The sequence below is a fragment of the Nerophis ophidion genome, linkage group LG29, assembly GCF_033978795.1.
Source record: "Nerophis ophidion isolate RoL-2023_Sa linkage group LG29, RoL_Noph_v1.0, whole genome shotgun sequence".
NCBI classification, from domain to species: Eukaryota; Metazoa; Chordata; class Actinopteri; order Syngnathiformes; family Syngnathidae; genus Nerophis; species Nerophis ophidion.
Genome location: NC_084639.1, coordinates 4706050 through 4731049, shown reverse-complemented (window position 1 = coordinate 4731049; position 25000 = coordinate 4706050). Strand labels below are relative to the sequence as shown.

At 38.5% G+C, this 25000-nt stretch overlaps 1 protein-coding gene across 2 annotated transcripts in view; it reads right to left on the bottom strand.

The window, feature by feature from the left end:
• The window catches only part of elf1 (E74-like ETS transcription factor 1), a 163951-nt gene that overhangs the window by 96588 nt on the left and 42363 nt on the right, over window positions 1-25000 (bottom strand). Inside the window, exon 1 of one of the 2 annotated variants that reach the window (XM_061891935.1) lies at window positions 22935-23173. The exons of the other annotated variant lie outside the window; for it this stretch is intronic. The gene's annotated coding sequence lies outside the window, so the exon portion shown is untranslated. Of the gene's footprint in view, window positions 1-22934; window positions 23174-25000 lie in introns of those variants that run through there. 2 annotated transcript variants of the gene reach the window in all.

Below are 25000 nucleotides of genomic sequence, written 5' to 3'. Positions count from 1 at the left end.
TGAAAATAAAACAGCAAAGTCCACTTGGCTGTCATCTCTTTTAGTTATGAGACAAAATTGTGTCAAAATTATGTTGTTTTTTTCATGCTTGAAATAAGAAATTATTACTTTAAAAAAGTAGTTTTATACTTGTAAGTGTTAATGACACAGCTTTGCAACAGTTGATATTCTAATTTCAAGCATGTTTTACTCAATATAGGTCTTAAAATCTCAGCAACGAGCTGTAATATCTTACTGAGATCATTTCGGACCAAAACCCTTAAAACAAGCGGTCTGATAGCAGTTTTCTAAACTGGACTTTCATTCGAAGCAAGAGGTAATAAAGGAAGATCTCCATCGAGACAGAGAGACTTTTAAAACTGAAGAAAGATAAGGAAGACTTCAATAAACAAGTTATCCATGCTTTTGATCAGAAGGAACTGGCATGGACTTCATTTATTAGTAAAGGTAAGACCATAATAAAGTTGTTTTTATTAAATGTGCTTTTCATGATGGTATCCTTACATCACACTTAATTTTTTACTGCATGCCTTTGTTAAGTGCCGGAGTGAAAAGAGGTTTTAAAATAATTAGCGCATGCTTACCTTAACCGCATGCCTTTGGTAAGCGCAGGAGTGAGAATAGGTCTTAAATTAATTAGCGCCCCGGCGGCAATTCAAAGAAATACGGTACTCTTTTGGTAAAGTAATGATATTAGTAGAAGAAGAACGTTGGACAGCTCACGATTCCCGACCAAGCCGAACGTTTTGTTTACTTGAACGGTTCCAATCGGACGATAACCGTGGGCTGTGGAGCGCGCCAAAGTTTTGCGGCGAAAGAATTATAACAAACAGATCGATTTTTACACAGCTCTTTGTCACTTTAGTCCTTGTCTGTGTAGACCAGGGGTCACCAAATGTTTTGAAACTAAGAGCTACTTCTTGGGTACTGATTAATGCAAAGGGCTACCAGTTTGATACACACTTAAATAAATAGACAGAAATAGCCAATTTGCTCAATTTACCTTTAATAAATAAATCTAAATATATGTAAAAAATGGGTATTTCTGTCTGTCATTCCGTCGTACATTTTTTTTCCTTTTACGAAAAAACACTCAATTGAACGGTTTAAAAGAGGAGAAAACACGAAAAAAAATTAAATACAATTTTGAAACATAGTTTATTTTCAATTTCAACTCTTTAAAATTCAATACTCAACCGAAAAAAAATGAATAGAAAAACTAGCTAATTCGAAACTTTTTGAAAAAAATAAAAAAAGATTTTCTGGAACATCATTAGTAATTTTTCCTGATTAAGATTAATTTTAGAATTTTGATGACATGTTTTAAATAGGTTGAAATCCAATCTGCACTTTGTTAGAATATACAACAAATTGGACCAAGCTATATTTCTACAAAGAGAAATCATTATTTCTTCTAGATTTTCCAGAACAAAAATTAAAAAAAAAAATTCAAAAGACTTTGAAATAAGATTTAAATTTGATTCTACAGATTTTGTAGATTTGCCAGAATAATTTTTTTGAATTTTCATCACACCTTAGAAAAAATATTTCACAAATATTCTTCGTCGAAAAAACAGAAGCTAAAATGAAGAATGAAATTCAAATGTATTTATTATTCTTTACAATGAAAAAAAATACTTGAACATTGATTTAAATTGTCAGGACAGAAGAGGAAGTAATTTAAAAGGTAAAAAGGTATATCCATCCATCCATCCATCCATCCATCATCTTCCGCTTATCCGAGGTCGGGTCGCGGGGGCAGCAGCCTAAGCAGGGAAGCCCAGACTTCCCTATCTCCAGCCACTTCGTCTAGCTCTTCCCGGGGGATCCCGAGGCGTTCCCAGGCCAGCCGTGAAAGGTATATGTGTTTAAAAATCCTAAAATCATTTTTAAGGTTGTATTTTTTCTGTAAAATTGTCTTTCTGAAAGTTATAAGAAGCAAAGTAAAAAAAATAAATGAATTTATTTAAACAAGTGAAGACCATCCATTTTCATTTTCTGCCGCTTATTCCCGTTCGGGGTCGCGGGGGGCGCTGGCGCCTATCTCAGCTACAATCGGGCGGAAGGCGGGGTACACCCTGGACAAGTCGCCACCTCATCGCAGGGCCAACACAGATAGACAGACAACATTCACACTCACATTCACACACTAGGGCCCATTTAGTGTTGCCAATCAACCTATCCCCAGGTGCATGTCTTTGGAAGTGGGAGGAAGCCGGAGTACCCGGAGGGAACCCACGCACTCACGGGGAGAACATGCAAACTCCACACAGAAAGATCCCGAGCCTGGATTTGAACCCAGGACTGCAGGACCTTCGTATTGTGAGGCAGACGCACTAACCCCTCTGCCACCGTGAAGACCATGTCTTTAAAATATTTTCTTGGATTTCCAAATTCAATTTGAGTTTTGTCTCTCTTAGAATTAAAAATGTCGAGCAAAGGGAGACCAGCTTGCTAGTAAAAAATACAATTTAAAAAATAGAGGCGGCTCACTGGTAAGTGCTGCTATTTGAGCTATTTTTAGAACAGGCCAGCGGGCGACTCATCTGGTCCTTACGGGCTACCTGGTGCCCGCGGGCACCGCGTTGGTGACCCCTAGTGTAGAATATTGTAGAAAATTAGCTTGTGAGTGAATGTCGGAACAACATGATGCATGACCAGACTGGAAAGTGATATTCTCCACTATTTATACACCTCTCATTCAGACAAATGTGGAAATCTACTGGAATCTCCAGAATGGAAATCCCATTTAAAAGAAAAAAAAAAGCAGAGCTAAAGCTAAATTGCCAGTGAAGGACTTGTCTTCAACCAACGTGTACAATGACCAAATAAAAAAAAAAAAAAACAAGAAAAATGACATTCCTTATTGTGTCTCAAACTTGACATGTGCAAATGTCAGCCAGAGTGAACTGGAAATGTGTATTTTTCAAAAAAAAAGGTGGCACACTCGATAAAGGCGAGGCTGGGAAGCGGGTACCAGGCGAAGAGTCTGCATACCAAACAGGTCCGGACACAGTGGTGTGTCCACCCCTGAAGAGGCATGCAGTTATGTGAAGCACACAACACGCCCACACGGAGAGGAGGGACTTCCACGTCAACCAGTTCTCCTGCCTGCACCAATTGTCACATACCTTTTAGGGTCAAGCTCACCTTTAAGGACACTCAACAAGCGTGAGTTCGGCTCGCATTAGATTAGACACAAACATCATGATTATACTGTTTTCCAGCCATTTTGAAATAAGCCTGCAGTGGTTTATTGGAAGTGTGTTGTCCAAAGTTCTTCCTCTACTAATAATATCATTACTTTACCAAAAAAGTATTTAACTTATGAATATAATTACCATACTTGCCAACCCTACCGGATTTTCCGGTATCCATCCATCCATCCATTTTCTACCGCTTATTCCCTTTCGGGGTCGCGGGGGGCGCTGGCGCCTATCTCAGCTACAATCGGGCGGAAGGCGGGGTACACCCTGGACAAGTCGCCACCTCATCGCAGGGCCAACACAGATAGACAAACAACATTCACACTCACATTCACACACTAGGGCCAATTTAGTGTTGCCAATCAACCTATCCCCAGGTGCATGTCTTTGGAAGTGGGAGGAAGCCGGAGTACCCGGAGGGAACCCACGCATTCACGGGGAGAACATGCAAACTCCACACAGAAAGATCCCGAGCCTGGATTTGAACCCAGGACTGCAGGACCTTCGTATTGTGAGGCAGACGCACTAACCCCTCTGCCACCGTGAAGCCCGGTAGACTCCCGTAATTCAGCGCCTCTCCCGAAAACCTTCCAGAAGAAATTTTCTCCCGAAAATCTCCCAAAGTGTTAGACTTGCGTGGCATATTGTTGCCGGATTCGGTCCTCCGTGGATGCGTCAGCAAAAACACAGCAAAAGGTAAGAAATAAGGAATTTAGTAACTCAAATCAGGCTAGAACAGAATCACTGGTGTAAATAGAAAAGGCCAATAAAAGCGCTAACCTGGAAAGCTAGGTCAAACTAACCGAAACACAAACACTTGGCACGAAGGCACACAAAAGGAACCACAAAACAACTAGCGTGAAAGCTAGGAATAAAACAAAGCTTAGCGTGAGAGCTAGTGAAATCGAGAGTGAGAGACAAGTCATAAGCAGTTTTTTTTTTTTTTGGATAGCGGCGAAGAAGGACCGGGCTTTCTGGACTGTTTACCTGTGAGTTAACAGCAAATGAGCAATAGGCATACTGCGACAATGTTTTCTTTTTCAAATTTTAATAGAAATTTTACGTATCAATATTGTCAAACATTTCTTACTACTGTCGCAACCCCGAAAGGGACAAGCGGTAGAAAAATGGATGAAACCTAGTTTGTACATAATCGCCCCTTTCTGAGTTCCAGCCCTAAGCAACATTTTATTTTGAGGGCGCCCCATTACAAACTATTTTCGATTTTTTTTAAATGTGTGAAACCATTTGAACTTTTTTAAGTGAATTTATTTCATTTTATGAATGTTGTCTACTATAAAAAAATATGGGAGATAAATGGTTAATGCGGGGGTAGGAAACCTATGGCTCTTGAGCCAAATGTGGCTCTTGATGACTGCATCTGGCTCTCAGATAAATCTTAGCTGACATTGCTTAAAGGCCTACTGAAATTAGATTTTCTTATTTAAACGGGGATAGCAGGTCCATTCTATGTGTCATACTTATCATTTCGCTATATTGCCATATTTTTGCTGAAAGGATTTAGTAGAGAACATCCACAATAAAGTTCGCAACTTTCGGTCGCTAATAAAAAAAGCCTTGCCTCTTTACCAGAAGTAGCAGACGATATGCGCGTGACGTCACGGGTTGTAGGGCTCCTCACGTCTTCACATTGTTTATAATAATAGCCGCCACCAGCAAGAGCGATTTGACCGAGAAAGCAACAATTTCCCCATTAATTTGAGCGAGGATGAAAGATTCGTGGATGAGGAAAGTTAGTGTGAAGCATTAAAAAAAAAAGAGGGGGGGGGAAGGCGACGGCAGTGTGAGCGATTCAGATGTTATTAGACACATTGGCGTGGCGCAGTGGGAGAGTGGCCGTGCGCAACCCGAGGGTCCCTGGTTCAAATCCCACCTAGTACCAACCTCGTCACGTCCGTTGTGTCCTGAGCAAGACACTTCACCCTTGCTCCTGATGGGTGCTGGTTGGCACCTTGCATGGCAGCTCCCTCCATCAGTGTGTGAATGTGTGTGTGAATGGGTAAATGTGGAAGTAGTGTCAAAGCGCTTTGAGTACCTTGAAGGTAGAAAAGCGCTATACAAGTACAACCCATTTATCATGTATCATTTATGAGAACAAACTAAGATCCGACAATGAGTGAACAGAAAAGGCTGGCTTATGAAGAAGGGTGGTGATTAGTAAAGACAGGTGTGCTGGCAACGAGAGTAGCAGCTGAAACTAATGAGTGACCATGGAAATGAAGAAAATAGGAACTAAGCATGTCAAACCGCAGAGTGATATAAAAATGGAACAAAAATAACAATATGGTGATGATCCAACCATCGGATTACAACACGAACTTCAGCTGGAGCTGGAGGCCACGCCCCCTCAAGCTCAAACATGCACAGTTCGAAGCTTGAAAAGAAGGATTGCAGGCGGATCTGACGGCATTTAAAGTCATTTTTAAAAACGACTGCTAATCCTTCTCCTTTCCGACCGGACGACCGCGGAGAATTAAAGTAGGAACACTCCGGAGGCAGAAGTTCATTAAGAGGGGCCGACTCACCGGCTCTCAGCCATGTTTCCGTCACACAGAGGAAGTCAAGTCCGCGGGAAGTGAAGAAATCCTTCAGGATAAACGTTTTGTTTGTCAAAGATCTTGCGTTCACAAGACCGAAACTGGCGGGGGCCAGCACGTCCAAGGGCGCAGCTAATCCAGGTGGGGCCCGACAAACAGCCCGCAGGTGGCGGGGGAGAGGAGCCATGAGGCGGGAGAGGAAGGCAGGAATCCGGCCAAGTGAAAAAGCTGACTGGGACGTCGAAAAATCATCATTGAAGTTGATCATATCAGTGGGAAAGGGGCAAAGATCCAACAGTGTTTGGCGGTCCTTCAAAAGCAGTGAGCTGACAAGAGACGAAAATAGACGCAAACAACACAAAAACGAACAGAGCTGACAGCGAGAGACGGCAGGGCAAAGCACATACTGGCGCCATCTTCTGGAAACTCGGAAGTGACGTTACTCAAGTAGTGAAAGGTAAGTGTTGTTGTTTTTTTTAGTAACCAGCAAGCACAGTACAGTTAGTAGAACAACTGTGTTTTTATTACTGTGTATTTGATAGGTGCCGTCTGAAATTCAAATATTTGTTTTATTTATATATATATATATATATATATATATATATATATATATAATATAATAAATAAATATAGCTGGAATTCACTGAAAGTATTTTATATATATATATATATATATATATATATATATATATATATATATATGAAATACTCGAGTTGGTGAATTGGCTGTAAATATACTCTCCTCTTAACCACGCCCCCGCCCCAACCACGCCCCCAAACCACGCCTCTGCCCCACCCACGACTACACATCCCACCCCCCACCTCATGAAATCGGAGGTCTCAAGGTTGGCAAGTATGATAATTACACTTTAATAAATGTCATTATTAACCAGTAAATGCATAATTTAAAAATAAAAAATAAACTTCAAATCCGGCAAGTGCAGTTGAGAGACGTTTCATGAGAGTAGAGTGTGTGTGCCTTCAAAAGCCGGTGCCTCTTGATTGATGTGATGTTCATTATTAAATAACGTTTTACGCAATGTTTGTTATTTTTGTTTCACCTGTACGATATGATGATAATAATGAATAATGAAAATCTGGTGGAAGGAAAAAGGCACAAAAGACAAGGGAAAAATTTGAAAAATATGTTGTACACAAGAACTTGTTTGATTTACATTTTTCAATACATTGATTTTATCAATAAATTGAAGTTTTTTGTTGCAGACTATTAAAAAATAAAATAAATGTTTTCCCTTCTTGCTCCGACATGCTTTTTGCCCCTCAGGATCTTCCCTGCGGTTGTCACAGTGAGAGGAATTGGAATCATGCATGCTAATTGGCAGCGTAAGCTTTGGTTTACCGGCTCATAATTCCAAATCTGATTTATACGCGCGTTCCTCCAAGCCATCCTCACTTGGCAATCAGATACATGTCAGTGTGGCACGGCGTCTCTTCTATCTAATCTTCCAGCCTGTAAAGCGGAGGCCTCTCACAAAGTGCAGCGTCATCACTTTGTCGAGCACATACTTGACACTGGAGTACGCCAGTCAGGCCTGGCAACTTTATTACCTCAGCAAGCATCATCTTGACTTCGTTAAAACGGCCGCGGCTGGTTCGCTCCATTTCAATCCTTGCGGCACCGGGAGAAAATATTCGAAAAGGTTTTCACGAAGAAGACTCCCCGGGTGTCGGTCATGTGACCGGGACGGACAATAAACTGCTTGTGTAACCTTGCATGGCCGCCACGTTAATCTTTAACAGATCATAATAATGACTTTTGATTGAAAGACGTGGCGCTGACTCGGTGTTATGACTTCATTAACAGCTTGTGCAAACGGACAGGTGGCCTTCCCGGCACTGGGGGTGGGCTCGAAGTTCTTCTTCTGACGAGAATCCCAGTGCTAGTCACACAAAGGTAAACAAGGAGGGGCGGTTGCTTGGCAACCAACACGGGGTGAGGGGTCTCACTGGTAAAACCAAGGACAAAGCAGGCGGGCTTCAATTAATGACTTAGTTTGTGTGCTCACGTCGACCCAAAGCATAGAACAGAACTTATGTTGCAAAAAAATACATATTAGCTGGAGGTTTTAGCAACAAAATCATAATAATTAACATATTTGCCAATGCTTTGAAGCATATTAGTTTTTCATAACTTCTCCTCAAGCTAGCTGGCAAAAAATGTGCAGAATAATCCATTCATCCATTCATTTTCTACCGCTTATCCCTTTTCGGGGTCTCAGCTGCAATCGGGCGCAAGGCGGGCTACACCATGGACAAGTCGCCTCCTCATCGCAGGGCCAACACAGATAGATACATATATATATACATATATATATAAACATACAGATCTACACATACATACATACATACATACATACATACATACATACATACATACATACATACATACATACATACATACATACATATATATATATATATATATATATATATATATATATATATATACATATATACATATATATATATACATATATATATATATACATACATACATATACATACATACATATATACACATATAGATAGACATATATATATATACATACATACATATCTACATATATAAATATATGTATATATACATACATATATACATATATACATATATATGTATATACATACATACATATATATACACATGTACATACATACATGTATACACACATATACATACATACATATATACACACATATACATACGTATATACAAACAAATACACACACATACACACACATATACACACGCATACTACTGCTCAAGATAGCTGACAAAAAAATTGCAGAATAATCCATCCATCAATCCATTTTCTACCGCTTATCCCTTTTCGGGACCTCAGCTGCAATCGGGCAGAAGGCAGTGTACACCATGGACAAGTCGCTACCTCATCGCAAGGCCAACACATATATATATATATATATATACATATATATATATATATGGATAGTACTTTATTGATCATATATACACACATACAGATTTACATACATACATATACATTATATATATATATATATATATATATATATATATATACATATACATATACATTGTATATATATATATATATATACATATATATATATATATATATATATATATATATATATATATATATATATATATATATATATATATATACATATATATACACACACATACATTCATATATATACAGTAGTCCACAGCTGGCAACTACTCCATCCATCCATCCATCCATTTTCTACCGCTTATTCCCTTTGGGGTCGCGGGGGGTGCTGGTACCTATCTCAGCAACAATCGGTTGGAAGACGGCTTACACCCTGGACAAGTCAACACCTCATCGCAGCTGGCGACTACTCTTCCCGCATTTTTCAACCCACTTCAACCGTTTCACTGTCAAAACAATCCTCTTAATTAGGACAAAAAACTAAGTGGTATTTTTGAACTGGAAAAACTCCCGTTTTTCCCGAAATTCCAAGAATTCCATAATACCATTTGTCAATTCAACATCTTACTACTTCAACATTTCTCGAAACGATTTGAAAAAATTCCAACACCAACCATTTCAACTCATTCAAGTTGCTAACCATTTTCAAAAAAATTCCCGATTTTCCCCGGAATTTCCCAATTTTTGGAAAATTCCCATTCAAATGAATGGAAGATTATTCGAAGTTCCACAACTCCCACATTTCTCATCCAATTCAAACCGTTCCAACTTCAAACTGTTCAGATAATTCAGGAATCACAGGCTTTCCCTTGACGAATTCCCAAAATTCCCAGATTTCCCAGAATTTCCAGGTTTTCCGGGACATTTTTCCCATTCAAAATTAATTAGACCATTTTTCAAACGGTCACCATTTCCACATTTTTCAACCTATTCAAACCATTCAACCTTCATCACATTCCACCGTCCTGGAAATTTAAACTACCCATTTTCCAAGTAAAAAAAAAAAATCCTAAATTCTCCAGATTTCCTGGTTTTCCGAGGCCCTATTTTCCACCCTTTTTTCTGGCGACTACTCATCCCACATTTTTCCACCCACTATAACCGTTTCACTGTCAAAACATTCTTCTTAATTAGGACAAAAAACTAAGTGGTATTTTTGAACTGGAAAAACTCCCGGTATTCCAGAAATTCCAGGAATTCTATGATACCATTTCTCAATTCAACATCTTATTACTTCAACATTTCTCGACCGAATTGAAAAAATTCCAACAACAACCATTTCAAATTATTCAGACCATTTAAGTTGTTAACCATTTTCAAAAAGATTCCCGTTTTTCCCCGGAATTCCCCAATTTTTTTGAAAATTCACATTGAAATGAATGGAAAATTATTCAAAGTTCCAAAACTCCCACATTTCTCATCCAATTCAAACCGTTCCAACTACAAACTGTTCAGATTATTCAGGAATCACGGGTTTTCCCATCCAAAAATCCCAGATTTCCAGGTTTTCCGGGACATTTTTCCCATTCAAAATTAATTGGCCATTTTTTCAAAATTCCACCATTTCCACATTTTTAAACCTATTCAAACCATTCCACCTTCTTTTTACTTTTTCCAAGTCAAAAGAAAATCTTGGATTTTCCAGAATTCCTGGTTTTCCAAAGCCCTATATCCACCCTTTTTTCTGGCAACTACTCCTCCCACATTTTTCAACGCACTTCAACCGTTTCACCGTCAAAACATTAATCCTAATAAGGACAAAAAAACTACGTGGTAATTTTGAACTGGAAAAATTCCATATTTTCCCCGAAATTCCAGAATACCATTTTTCAATTCATCTTACTACTTCAACATTTCTCGACCGATTTGAAAAATTCCAACACCAACCATTTCAACTCATTCAAGTTGTTTGCCATTTTCAAAAAAAATTCCCGTTTTTTTTTTTTTGTTTTTTTTTAAATGCCCGTTGAAATGAATGGAGCATAAATCAAAGTTCCACAACTCCCACATTTTCTATCCGATTCAAACAGTTCTAACTTCTAAATATTTATCCTGTTCAGGAATTTTGTGATCTACTTCCACAATTCTGAAAAAAAAAAATCCAGGATTTCAGTTCAACTTCAGCATTGGAGCATTCACACGCAATTAATTACTTCAGGAATTGCCATAACTAGTTTTCTGTAAGTTGCTACTTTACTCCTTTAACTTTAGGTAGTTAATTATAACTTTTTATGGATATATCTGGACTAACTGCATCAAACTAAAACACTCTGTTTATGCCCTTAAATGTCACAGTTGTATCCACTACTGGCAAAATGAATGCACTTTTTACTCTGAAAAACACATCAAGAGTTTCCCACAGTTGGAGAATGTTTGGTATTCGGAGATGTGAGGTGAGACGGCGCCGCATTATTTGTAGGTACGTTTAGTAACGTCAATGTTGATCATGTCAATTAACGCATTTAAATCATTACAGAGTGGTATTTGTGCAGGTAGACTAGGGGGGAAAAGTGGTATATTGGCTTTGTACGAAGGCGTTAAGCACTCGGGTGAACTTTTTTGACATGAATCAATCTTCCAGTCTATGTTTGGAGACATGTTACCTCACGCAGGAGGCTGGAGACAAGACAACGTCGCACTCTGCATGTTTTTTTTAAAAATAGAACATTGTTGAGTAAGGATTTGTGGGAATAGCACGGAATCACGAGCAAGCAGTTTTTTTAGGAGCTTCCAGTAATGTCGATCTATCTGTCCCCACCACTTTTTTAAGGCTATGTTCGATAAATGTATGTTGGAGTTTCATAAACCTCTGGATAAATATGTACCAAAAAAAAGCATATTCTATTATCATAATTGCTGTATTTCAGGGGTGTCCAAAGTGCGGCGGCCCCCGGGTAATTTTTTAACGGCCCTAAACACATTCTAAAAATACGATTAAAAAAATAAAGAACAGAAAAAGTGGTATAAAAGAGCAAACAGGTGAAATGTGACAAGAAAATGTTGCAATGTTTACTCTAATAACACAAAGCTGCCATGCAGGCTGTTAGTTTCTTTGAAAAATAATAATGAATCAAAATCAATGTCATATTAAATATTCCACTTTGAGACATTTTTAGGGGAAAATGTTGCATGTTTTGTGTTTGCCATGTAAAAAACTAAGTTGTTTTATTTTCCTAAAGAAGGGCCTAATAAGAACAAACAAAAAACATAAACAACAATAAAAGTTACAATTGACAGATGGATCTAAAGTTAATCTCAAGACGATTGGGTTTAAAGTAAACAGTAAAAAAAAAAAGTTTGTTATTTTTAATTGGGGCGGTTTAGCTCGGTTGGTAGAGTGGCCGTGCCAGCAACTTGAGGGTTGCAGGTTCGATTCCCGCTTCTGCCATCCTTGGGCAAGACACTTTACCCACCTGCTCCCAGTGCCACCCACACTGGTTTGAATGTAACTTAGATTCTAATTTAGATATTGGGTTTCACTATGTAAAGCGCTTTGAGTCACTAGAGAAAAAGCGCTATATAAATATAATTCACTTCACTTCCCTTAATGAGTAGGACCCTTTTGGATCCCCAATAATTTTAGTAGGATTTTTTGTGTGTGTCATTGCTAAAAAAAAAAAAATAATAAATTAAAATCAATGTTGTTATGTGTTGACATTTTTAAGGTTCCAATTATTATATAATCTCAAATATTCCACTTTAAAATTTTATTGGGGAAAACTATTCCATATTTTGTGGGGGGTTTTTCCATAACAAAACAGGGTTTTCTTTGACAAAAAGGGCATACAACTTAAATCTTTAAAAACGTTACATTGACTAATAGAGCTAATGTTGATTTTGAGATTCAAACCTTGAATAACAATAAAACAAAATAATGACACATTTTAAATATTTTTTGGACCAAAATATTGTGGGATCCTTGGGATCAAGTCTGAGTGGAGGCCTAAATGTATATCTTTACACATATATTGTATTGTTTTTTTAAATAGAAAAAATATCAAAATAGCCCCTGCTTGCGTTGATATTTCAGTGTGCGGTCCTCAGCGGAAAAAGTTTGGACACCCCTGCTGTACTTCATTCATTCATTCATTTTTTTATTTGTCTCCTTCATTGATGTGCATCTTTGATCGATAGACAATTATACATTTACACACCAATGCCTGAGCAATGCCTCACATAGAGGAGTGGCACCACCTTTATTTTAAACAAATGTTATTATTATTAATGCGTAAGAGCAGTGTTGCGTCACTACTATCATTTATCGAAATAAAACATAAAAAACATTTCTGAAAACAATACAAATAATCTCAGACTCGGGTTGTACGGTATACCGGTATTAGTATAGTACCGCGATATTAATGAATCATATTCTGTACTATACCGCCTCTCAAAAAGTGGACATAGAACATGTTAAAAAAAGTGTTAAAAGAGAAAGTAAGCAGATATTATCAGTAAATGAACAAGTAGATTAATACTTCATTTTCTACCACTTGTCCTTAATAATGTTGACAAAATGATAGGTAGATAAATGACACAATATGTTACTGCATATGTCAGCAGCGAAATTAGGAGCTTTTGTTTGTTTACTTACTAATAAAAGACAAGTTGTCTTGTATGTTCACTATTTTATTTAAGGTCAAATGTGTAATAACAAACTTATGTTTAATGTACCTTAAGATTTTTTTTGTTCAAATAAAGCAAATAATGAAATTTTTTGTGGTCTCTTTTATTTAGAAAAGTATCGAAATACATTTTGGTACCGGTACCAATATATTGGTTTCGTGACAACACTATCTTAGATATACTGTTCATTCAGAATGTCCACACAATTAATACATATTGCGAGCTAGAAAACATTATGACTAAAAATCTCAATACAATTTTAAAATGTAATAAGAAATAATAACACATACTATTGAATATATATATTTATAATTTTTTTCGCCCCTAAATAATTGGTAAAATATAAATAATCAATCAAAATAATATATGTTAGGACACATTAAATAATAACCCTGCTCATATGAAAAAAATAAATAAAATTAGATTTAAAAAAGAAATAGCAATAATACTTGTAAACTTGTTAAAATAAATCATCTAAAAATATATACTTATACCAAAGTTAAATATTTATTATTTTTCCCCTCATACAAATATTGTTGTTTTGGTTAGCAACGCCCTCAACTATAATTCAGTACAGTGCATCCCTAAAATATTCACAGCGCTTTACTTCTTTCCCACATTTTGTTATGTTACAGCCTTTTTCCAAAATGGATAAAGTTTATTTTTTTTCCTCAAAATTCTACAGACAATACCCCTTAAAGATAACATGAACAGTTTTGTTTTCAATGTTGAATTGCTTTTAGAAAAAAATAAAATAAATAAATAAATCACACAAGTATTCGCAGTCTTTGCTCAATACTTTGTTAAAGCACCTTTCAATCAATCAATCAATCAATGTTTATTTATATAGCCCTAAATTACAACTGTCTCAAAGGGCTTTGGCAGCAGTCACAGCTCCAAGGCTGTAGTATTCAATTTTTTTTTTTAACCAAAGGTGCATTAACAAAGTATTGAGCAAATGTGTTGAATACTTATGTAAATGTGTTTTTTTATTTATTATTTTTTAATAAATTTGCTAACATTTAGAATTTTTTTTTTTTTCATTTCACATTGTCATCATGGGTATTGTGTGTAGAATTTTGAGGACCAAAATGAATGTATTCCATTTTGGAATAAAGTTAAAAGGTTCAAGTTAAAGTACCAATGATTGTCACTCACAGACACATGAGGTGTGGTGAAATTATTCTCTGCATTTGACCCATCACCCTTGATCCCCACCTTGGAGGTGAGGGGAGCAGTGAGCAGCAGCGGTGCCACGCCCGGGAATCATTTTCGGAGATTTAACCCCCAATACCAACCCTTGATGCTGAGTGCCAAGCAGGGAGGTAATGGGTCACATTTTTATAGTCTTTGGTATGACTCGGCCGGGGTTTGAACTCCCAACCTACTGATCTCAGGGCGGACACTCTAACCACTAGGCCACTGAGTAGGTATAAAGCTGTAAAATAACAAAATGTGGGAAAAGTGAATACTCTGAATACTTTCCGGATATTGGCTGAAGTGGTAAATTCCAGTAAAAAAAAAAAAATTCTGAAGTTTCCCTTATTTTCCAATTCAAATGTTGACAACTATGATGTCATACTATGAGGAAATTTGACAATTAATACTAACAAAAAGTTAAAGTACCACTGATAGTCACACACACATACTAGGTGTGGTGAAATTACCCTCTGCATTTGACCGACCCCCTTCTTCCACCCCCTGAGAGGTGAGGGGAGCAGTGAGCAGCAGCGGTGGCGGCGCTCGGGAATCATTTTGTTGATAAATAGTGTTTACGTCGACGTACTAATACTACATACAACACCAGGCTTGCAACATGCAAGCGCTGATCTGAAAAGCATTTATCCAAACTGAGAATGAGGATTTTTAATGTCTTCCCTAAAGACCGTAGGACACTCGCATGAACAGTGTGCAACTAAACAAATGAGGCTAACTATAAAGTCGATTCTGATAAAACTGCAGTAAGTATGAAGTTAATTTGACAACCACGTACTCTGACCAAGATACTATCTTATGTAACAGAGGGGTGGGACCTGATTTTCCACATATCATCACTCTTCCCCCCCACTCTATCACTTTCTTGTTGTTGTTTTTCAACATTTTAGGGTCAGGTGGGTGTCATTAGTCAGACTCAGTTTTTGCCTGAGAACTTAAACACCATCTTTTTACTTCACCCGGACGGAATGAAACATCTCTGACACAAACCTCGTTTCCATATGAGTTGAGAAATTGTGTTAGATGTAAATATAAACGGAATACAATGATTTGCAAATCCTTTTCAACCCATATTCAGTTGAATATGCTACAAAGACAACATATTTGATGTTCAGACTGATAAACATTTTATTTTTTGCACATAATCATTAACTTTACAATTTGATGCCAGCAACACGTGACAAAGAAGTTGGGAAAGGTGGCAGTAAATACTGATAAAGTTGAGGGATGCTCATCAAACACTTATTTGGAACATCCCACAGGTGTGCAGGCTAATTGGGAACAGGTGGGTGCCATGATTGGGTATAAAAACAGCTTCCCAAAAAATGCTCAGTCTTTCACAAGAAAGGATGGGGCGAGGTACACCCCTTTGTCCACAACTGCGTGAGCAAATAGTCAAACAGTTTAAGAACAACGTTTCTCAAAGTGCAATTGCAAGAAATGTAGGGATTTCAACATCTACGCTCCATAATATCATCAAAAGGTTCAGAGAATCTGGAGAAATCACTCCACGTAAGCAGCATGGCCGGAAACCAACATTGAATGACCGTGACCTTTGATCCCTCAGACAGCACTGTATCAATAACCGACATCAATCTCTAAAGGATATCACCACATGGGCTCAGGGACACTTCAGAAAACCACTGTCACTAAATACAGTTTGTCGCTACATCTGTAACTGCAAGTTAAAGCTCTACAATGTGAAGTGAAGTGAATTATATTTATATAGCGCCTTTCTCAAGTGACTCAAAGCGCTTTACATAGTGACACCCAATATCTAAGTTACGTGTGAATGTGAGTGTGAATGTTGTCTGTCTATCTGTGTTGGCCCTGCGAAGAGGTGGCGACTTGTCCAGGGTGTACCCCACCTTCCGCCCGATTGTAGCTGAGATAGGCGCCAGCGGCCCCCGCGACCCCGAAAGGGAATAAGCGGTAGAAAATGGATGGATGGATGGATGGCATTTAAACCAGTGTGGGTGGCACTGGGAGCAGGTGGGTAAAGTGTCTTGCTCAAGGACACAACGGCAGTGACTAGGGTGGCACAAGCGGGAATCGAACCTGCAACCCTCAAGTTGCTGGCACGGCCACTCTACCAACCGAGCTATGCCGCCCCACGATGCAAAGCGAAAGCCATTTATCAACAACATCCAGAAACGCCGCCAGCTTCTCTGGGCCCGAGATCATCGAAAATGGACTGATGCAGAGTGGAAAAGTGTTCTGTGGTCTGACGAGTCCACATTTCGAATAGTTTTTGGAAATATTCGGCATCGTGTCATCCGGACCAAAGGGGAAGCGAACCATCCAGACTGTTATCGACGTTAAAAGAAAAGGTGATGTAACACATTGGTGAACATGCCCTTTCCCAACTACTTTGCCACGTGTTGCAGCCATGAAATTCTAAGTTAATTATTATTTGCAAAAAAAATATATATATGAGTTTGAACACCAAATATATTGTCTTTGTAGTGCATTTAATTGAATGTGGGTTGAAAATGATTTGCAAATCATTGTATTCCGTTTATATTTACATCCAACACAATTTTCCAACTCATATGGAAACGGGGTTTGTAAAACTTCACCGTTTCGGTTCGATCTGGGCCGGAATTACGTCACATCTTCTGTGGCTAAAAAGTCTGAAGAGTGTTAATGGGGGGTTGGGGGGTGATGGTGGAATGAGTGTAAACAGAGAGCTTGGTGTGTTCAGGCTGCTGGTCTCAACATGCATGATCGCAGGACGTTACCCAATATATAAATGTGTAAGATTTATCGAGCCTTGCCACATAACCGCAGTGGAGAATTTGATCTGCAAGTGTGTCCTTGAACGCATCACCCTAGCCTAAAAAAAGGGCCTTGCTCAGTGACACCGCGCCAGTGCGGTTGTTGCACTCAAACCCTCCCCGCAAAAAAATAGGTGCTTTACTGTCGACAGAGGTAAAAGTGAAAAATGTGTTTGGTGAAATGGAGACATGGAAATAGCATGCAAAGGAGCTTCTTTACCAACATCCCAGAGAGGCACAAACACTGATTTTATGGCTTTAGGCGGAATTGTTTTTGTTTTTATATAATAATTATGCTGATTTTTTCCTTGTTTTTTTAGGTTTTAGTTATTATAACTATGTTTTCCTAATAAGTGGGACAGTAAAGGTATTTTTTCTACTAATTATAAGCATTTTAATCAAATTTGTTAAGAGGAAAAAAACGTAATATTCCAATTTTATATTATTTATTAGTTTGAGTCTAATTATATTTTGCTAAGTTTTTCTTATGTTTATGTAATATTTTTTCACAACTTCTTTTATTATGCTTTTTTCAAAATTAATTGTATTCATTTTTATCCTTTTTGCATTGTTAATAACTATAATTTATGATGACACTTTTAAATCATTTTAAATGTTTTAGAGTGCTGCAGAATCCCACCTAGAAAAGAGTCTTTAAACGTGTTATGTTTTAATTTTATTTCTTTTTTTGGATTCAAAAAAAAAAAAAAAGATATGTGCATTATTTTTCAAAAAAGGTACAACATTTTTTTAATTTATTATACTATTTGTTTTTATATTTTTATATAACATTAAATATTTCAGGATAGATAGTACTTTATTGATTCCTTCAGGAGAGTTCCCTCAGGAAAATTATTATTATTTTTTTTTTTTTAAGATAGATAGGTATTAACTGTTATGAAACTTTAGAGCAGCGGTTTCAAAGCCACGGACCGTGGGCCGTACCAGGCCCGCGAGATCAGTTTGCTAAATATAAAAATGAGCTACATTGTTTTAATGAAACTGCTGTTCTAAATATGTCCACTAGATGTCGCAATAGCAATTCAAGTGTAACCCACGTCACACATGACAGTGTTTAAAAATGACATGTCAGCTCATTTTAAGCGCCCTCTGGATTGGCTGCCGCTAAGCAAGCAATCAGCTGCTCCTGTTGTGCAAATACCTTCTTTCGTTGTAAACAGAGATGTCCGATATTGTCGGACGATAAATGCTGTAAAATGTAATATCGGTTTGAAAAAGCTAAATTTATGACTTTTTAAAACGGCGCAGTACAGAGTGGTACACGGGCGTAGGGAGAAGTACAGAGCAGTTGCGTCTCCCAGTCATACTTGCCAACCCTCCCGATTTTCCCGGGAAACTCCCCAATTTCAGTGCCCCTCCCGAAAATCTCCCGGGGCAACCATCCTCCCAAATTTCTCCCGATTTCCACCCAGACAACAATATTGGGTGCGTGTCTTAAAGGCACTGCCTTTGTGTGCCGGTCCAACCACATAATATCTACGGCTTTTCACATACACAAGTGAATGCAATGCATACTTGGTCGATAGCCATACAGGTCACACTGAGGGTGGCCCTATAAGCAACTTTAACACTGTTCCAAATATGCGCCACACTGTAAACCCACACCAAACCAATACGACAAACACATTTCGGGAGAACATCCGCACCGCAACACAACAAAAACATAACAAAATAAATACCCAGAACCACTTGCACCACTAACTCTTCCAGGACGCTAAAATATACACCCCCCGCCCACCTCAACCTCCTCATGCTCTCTCAGGGAGAGCACGTCCCAAATTCCAAGCTGCTGTTTTGAGGCATGTTAAAAATAATAACGCACTTTGTGACTTCAATAATAAATATGGCAGTGCCATGTTGGGATCTTTTTCCATAACTTGAGTTTATTTTGGGGGGGAAAACCTTGTTATATTATTTAATGCACCCAGCGGGGCATCACAACAAAATTAGGCATAATAATGTGTTAATTCCACAACTGTATATATATCGGTATTGGTTGATATCGGGATCCGTAATTAAGAGTTGGACAATATCGGAATATCAGATATCAGCAAAAAAGCCATTATTGGACATCTATAGTTGTAAATTATCCACTCAACGGATAAAATAACAAAACGTTAAGATGCAAAGACTGAAGTCAACTTGACCATCCACTTTTTAGTTAGAGTTCCATGCAGCGCTTGTAATTGTTTGAATGCACGATGCGCATCCTGAACTCCATTGTAAAAATGTATGTTTGTACTTTTGTTGTGTTTGTTCCATTTTATTTTATGCTAAAATCTACTATGATGACATCGGATATGGTGTCATTTTGATAATTGTTTTGTTTGTATTATAACTGTTTCCGGATTTCACCGAAATCCGGGGGTTTTGAGGAAACACTCGATTGCTTTTCCAAACACGTCTTTAATAGTGAACTGCCAACATGTTAAACAGGAAGTGCTTAAAGTTGAATGGCTTTGTAGAAACGCTGAGATAAAGTCTAAGTTCATTGTGTTCGTCATGGTGTTTTTAAAACTGCACCAGTTTTATCCTTAGAAGTGTTTTGCCTAGAGGACTATTTGTAAAATGTGAATTTTTCAGAATGTGCTTGTTCTATTTTTGGCCAAAGGAAGACAAAGAAAACAATCTGAAGTTGTCTATTGTTCGCAGCCGAGTGTGAAGCGACTGGGATGGGAATCAGCACCTCCAAGCCCGAGTCCATGGTTCTCACCCAGAAAAGGGTGGAGTGCCATCTCCGGGTTGGGGAGGAGATCTTGCCCCAAGTGGAGGAGGTCAAGTACCTCAGAGTCTTGTTCACGAGTGATGGGAGGATTGGATCGTGAGATCGACAGGCGGATCGGTGCATAGTCTTCAGTAATGTGGACGCTGTATCGATCCGTTGTGGTGAAGAAGGAGCTGAGCCGGAAGGCAAAGCTCTCAATTTACAATCCCATCCTCAACTATGGTCATAAGCTTTGGGTTATGACCAAAAGGACAAGATCACGGGTACAACTTGCATTCATAGCCTTAAACGTGTGTGGATATACACTTTTTTCTTTTTATTTTTTACTGCATGTATGCTAATTGCATCACAAAACATGAGGCAACCCTACATATCCCAGCATAATGTCCTCATACTCTACACTCCGCCTCCTGTTCTTCTGTGAGCTCTTGGCAACCTTGCACCTCAACATGGAATACAGGCCGGAACATGCTTAACTTTGTACTCAAAACACCATCATGACTACCACTAGTACTACTACCGCTTTGACTACAACCACGACTGCTGACCAGCCTCCATAATGAAAGTAAGAGCTGGAGCTGGTCCATATTTCCATTGCAAAGCAGGTGAGAAGAGGGTCTCCAATGCAAACCTGTCCCAACAAAATACAGAGATGAACTATTTCCGACACTCTCCAGCTCGGCTAAATAGTCATACTGTTAAAGAAATGAGAATTTCTTGAGTCTGTGGATGGGCCTCCGGTCCAAAACGATGTCATTGCATTACCTTACACGAACATAATTAATCCCCAGTGCCAAGCGAATGAGAACATCCCAAACCGTGGGCGTGTTTTGTTTTGTTTTTGCCAAAACTCGCCTGCTTCAACGAGGTTGACATGCCTGAGAAGTCAAAAGTGGTCTAACTGAAGTGACTGCTAAGAGTTGGCTTCTGCTTCAACATTTTTTGTCAGAAAAGTCCTCCACAAATTAGACTATTTTCTTGTAGAATTTGTATGAATTATTTGAGTATCCATGTTGTATTACACAAAGTCTACCTTTTCACAGATTTTTTTTGTATTTAATGATTATGAATTATCATAGTTATAAAGTATCATATAAAGTGCTCTTTCTGCAGGATTTTTAAAATAAAATTTCTTTCTAAAATGCTTACTTCACTATAGTATTTTAATGTTTATACAACCGTATATATATATATATATATATATATATGTATATATATATATATATATATATATATATATATATATATATATATATATATATATATATATATATATATATATATATATATATATATATATATACTGTATATTTATTATGCTACTTTACGGCTTTACACACTCAACAACATTTTTTTTAGCCCAATGCGGCCACAAAGTCAAAATGTTTCGACAACCCTTGTTTAAACTAAGGGTAAATCTGAGCAAAATGTGTTAAAGCACATTCTTTTTATAATATCCAAAAAGTTTAGTAACCATGTCTGTTTACAATTTTTTTTTGGTTGGACTCCTTTTTTTTTTTTTGCACCATGACTAGAGGAGGTTGTTTGCATATATATAGATAGATGGATGGATAGATAGATAGGTATAGATATATAGATATATATCCATCCATTTTCTACCTCTTATTCCCTTTGGGGTCACGGGGTGCGCTGGTGCCTATCTCAGCTACAATCGGGCGGAAGGTGGGTACACTGGACAAGTCGCCAGGGTGTACTCATACATTTATATATATTCATATATATATGTACATATGCATATACATACATATATATATTCATATATATATATATATATATATATACACACACACACACACACATATATACACAAATATACACATACACATTTATATACACATATACATATATACACACACATATATATACATACACACACATATATATATATGCATATTATATATATATATATATATATATACATACACATATTACATATATATATATATATACACACGTATACATATACATACACATATACATATATATATACACACATATACATATATATACACACATATATATATATATATATATATATATATATATACACATATATATTTAAACACACACACACTTTTTTTATCCCAATGCGGCCCCCAAGTCGAAATCTTTGAACCCCCCTAGTTTAAACTAAGGGGAAATTTGAGCAAAATGTGATAAAGCAAAAGCCAATTGTGACAATCTGTTAGAAAGCGGAATCATGCACTTTAAACTCAACAAAAAAGTACATGAACAAGAAAAAGTTTGGGGGCGGAGGTGTGGGGGGTGGGGTTGTAACATGGTACACACACACCAGAGGAACAAGATACTGTGGTTAAACCTCCCAGTTAAGCCAAATCAAGATCCTCTGGTCCCTTTTTTTTTTTTTTTTTTTTTTAGGGCTACAAGACGAACGACATTCTGGTGCGTGATGATTTTGCAGCCATCACGCACCATTGACTTTCTGCAAAAGGCAGCAAACACAAAAAAAAACCGGCAGCGGCGACGTGACTCTAGAAAATGACATATGTGGCGGGAGTGGCGTGATACTGTGCTGTGATATACGTGATTATTACGCCATGAGACGGAAAAAAAACACATGATGTGGGCTTGGTCGGTGAGAGGGCCTTCTGCAAAACTGTCAGCTCCCGCCCTTGTTTCAACACGCCATATAAGGCAAGGAGAAGTAGCTGCAAAAATCGCATTGTTTTGACTTAAAAATTGAAATACTAAATCTAGAAATTGAGGAAGGTCATGGAGTTCATGCATACATCTTTTTTGCATTTTTTGACATACAAACATTGAGAGAAAATACGTTACCGTGCGTTAAAACGGGCTAAAGACGGTTTGTGACTAACCTCAAACAAACAGGATGCAGGTGACGGGATCCATGGTGTAAACTCAAATAACCGATGAGAAAAAGAGGAGAAACAAACAAAAAATAGGAATAATAATCCAAGGTGTGCACCCTCTCACAGGGTAAAACGAGGCGGGGGACAACAACAATAACAAAAAAAAAAAAACCCAAACCAGGGTTGAGTGTAAGCGGCATAAAAAGGAGAAGAAGTGTGGTGAAGCTAAAGCAGTCCTCTCGCTATGAGTCACACACAGCCTCGTCGCCATTGGTAGAGACAACCAACGGGTCGGCTGCCTTCACCTGGCCAATCAGCAAGCGCTAGGTGCATGCAAATCTTCTCAGGTGAACATTACCTGATTGGACCGGAGCAGGAGAAGCGGGGGTAGGCGGTGGGACCTGCTAAGGGAGGGGGAAGGGAGGCCGTATGAAAGACGATAGACGGGTTTCTCCTGCAGCCGTGGAGGAGGCGAAGGTAAACACAGGTACGCACCCACTTTAGACTTTGAGCGGATTGAATAAAAACTTTCCGGCTCCCGTGCTAGTCCAAATGTGAGTCTATTGGCTGTGTCCAAACTTTTTTTCTTCCCCAAAGGTGGTAAGAGGGCGGCATTTCGTTTTGCAGGGGTGGCACCCATAAAGCCATCAGTCTACCCCAGGGGCCGCTGCAGCTACTATAGTCAACGACAACACAATTTATGTGTTGTTGTTGAGTGTCGCGGCTGTCCAGAGCGCGGCAGAGTAACCGTGTAATACTCTTCCATATCAGTAGGTGGCAGCCGGTAGCTCATTGCTTTGTAGATGTAGGAAACAGTTGGAGGCAGCGTGAAGGTAAAAAGGTGTGTAATGCTTAAACCAAAAATAAACAAGAGATAAGTGCCCCTAAGAAAAGGCATTGAAGCTTAGGGAAGGCTATGCAGAACGAAACTAGTTTGATCACATTACGCCTGTACTGGCTCACCTGCACTGGCTTCCTGTGCACTTAAGATGTGACTTTAAGGTTTTACTACTTACGTATAAAATACTACACGGTCTAGCTCCAGCCTATCTTGCCGATTGTATTGTACCATATGTCCCGGCAAGAAATCTGCGTTCAAAAGACTCCGGCTTATTAGTGATTCCTAGAGCTCAAAAAAAGTCTGCGGGCTATAGAGCGTTTTCCGTTCGGGCTCCAGTACTCTGGAATGCCCTCCCGGTAACAGTTCGAGATGCTACCTCAGTAGAAGCATTTAAGTCTCATCTTAAAACTCATCTGTATACTCTAGCCTTTAAATAGACCTCCTTTTTAGACCAGTTGATCTGCCGCTTCTTTTCTTTCTCCTATGTCCCCCCCTCCCTTGTGGAGGGGGTCCGGTCCGATGACCATGGATGAAGTACTGACTGTCCAGAGTCGAGACCCAGGATGGACCGCTCGTCGAGACCCAGGATGGACCGCTCGTCGGGACCCAGGATGGACCGCTCGCCTGTATCGGTTGGGACATCTCTACGCTGCTGATCCGCTTGAGATGGTTTCCTGTGGACGGGACTCTCACTGCTGTCTTGGAGCCACTATGGATTGAACTTTCACAGTATCATGTTAGACCCGCTCGACATCCATTGCTTTCGGTCCCCTAGAGGGGGGGGGTTGCCCACATCTGAGGTCCTCTCCAAGGTTTCTCATAGTCAGCATTGTCGCTGGCGTCCCACTGAATGTGAATTCTCCCTGCCCACTGGGTGTGAGTTTTCCTTGCCCTTTTGTGGGTTCTTCCGAGGATGTTGTAGTCGTAATGATTTGTGCAGTCCTTTGAGACATTTGTGATTTGGGGCTATATAAATAAACATTGATTGATTGATTGATTGAAACTAAAACCAAACTGGCTACAAAGTATACAAAAACAGAATGCTGGACGACAGCAAAGACTTACTGTGGAGCAAAGACGGCGTCCACAATGTCCGAACATGAAATGACAATCAACAATGTCCCCATGAAGAAGGATGAAAACAACTGAAATATTATTGATTGCTAAAACAAAGTAGATGCGGGAAATATCGCTCAAAGGAAGACATGAAACTGCTACAGGAAAATACCAA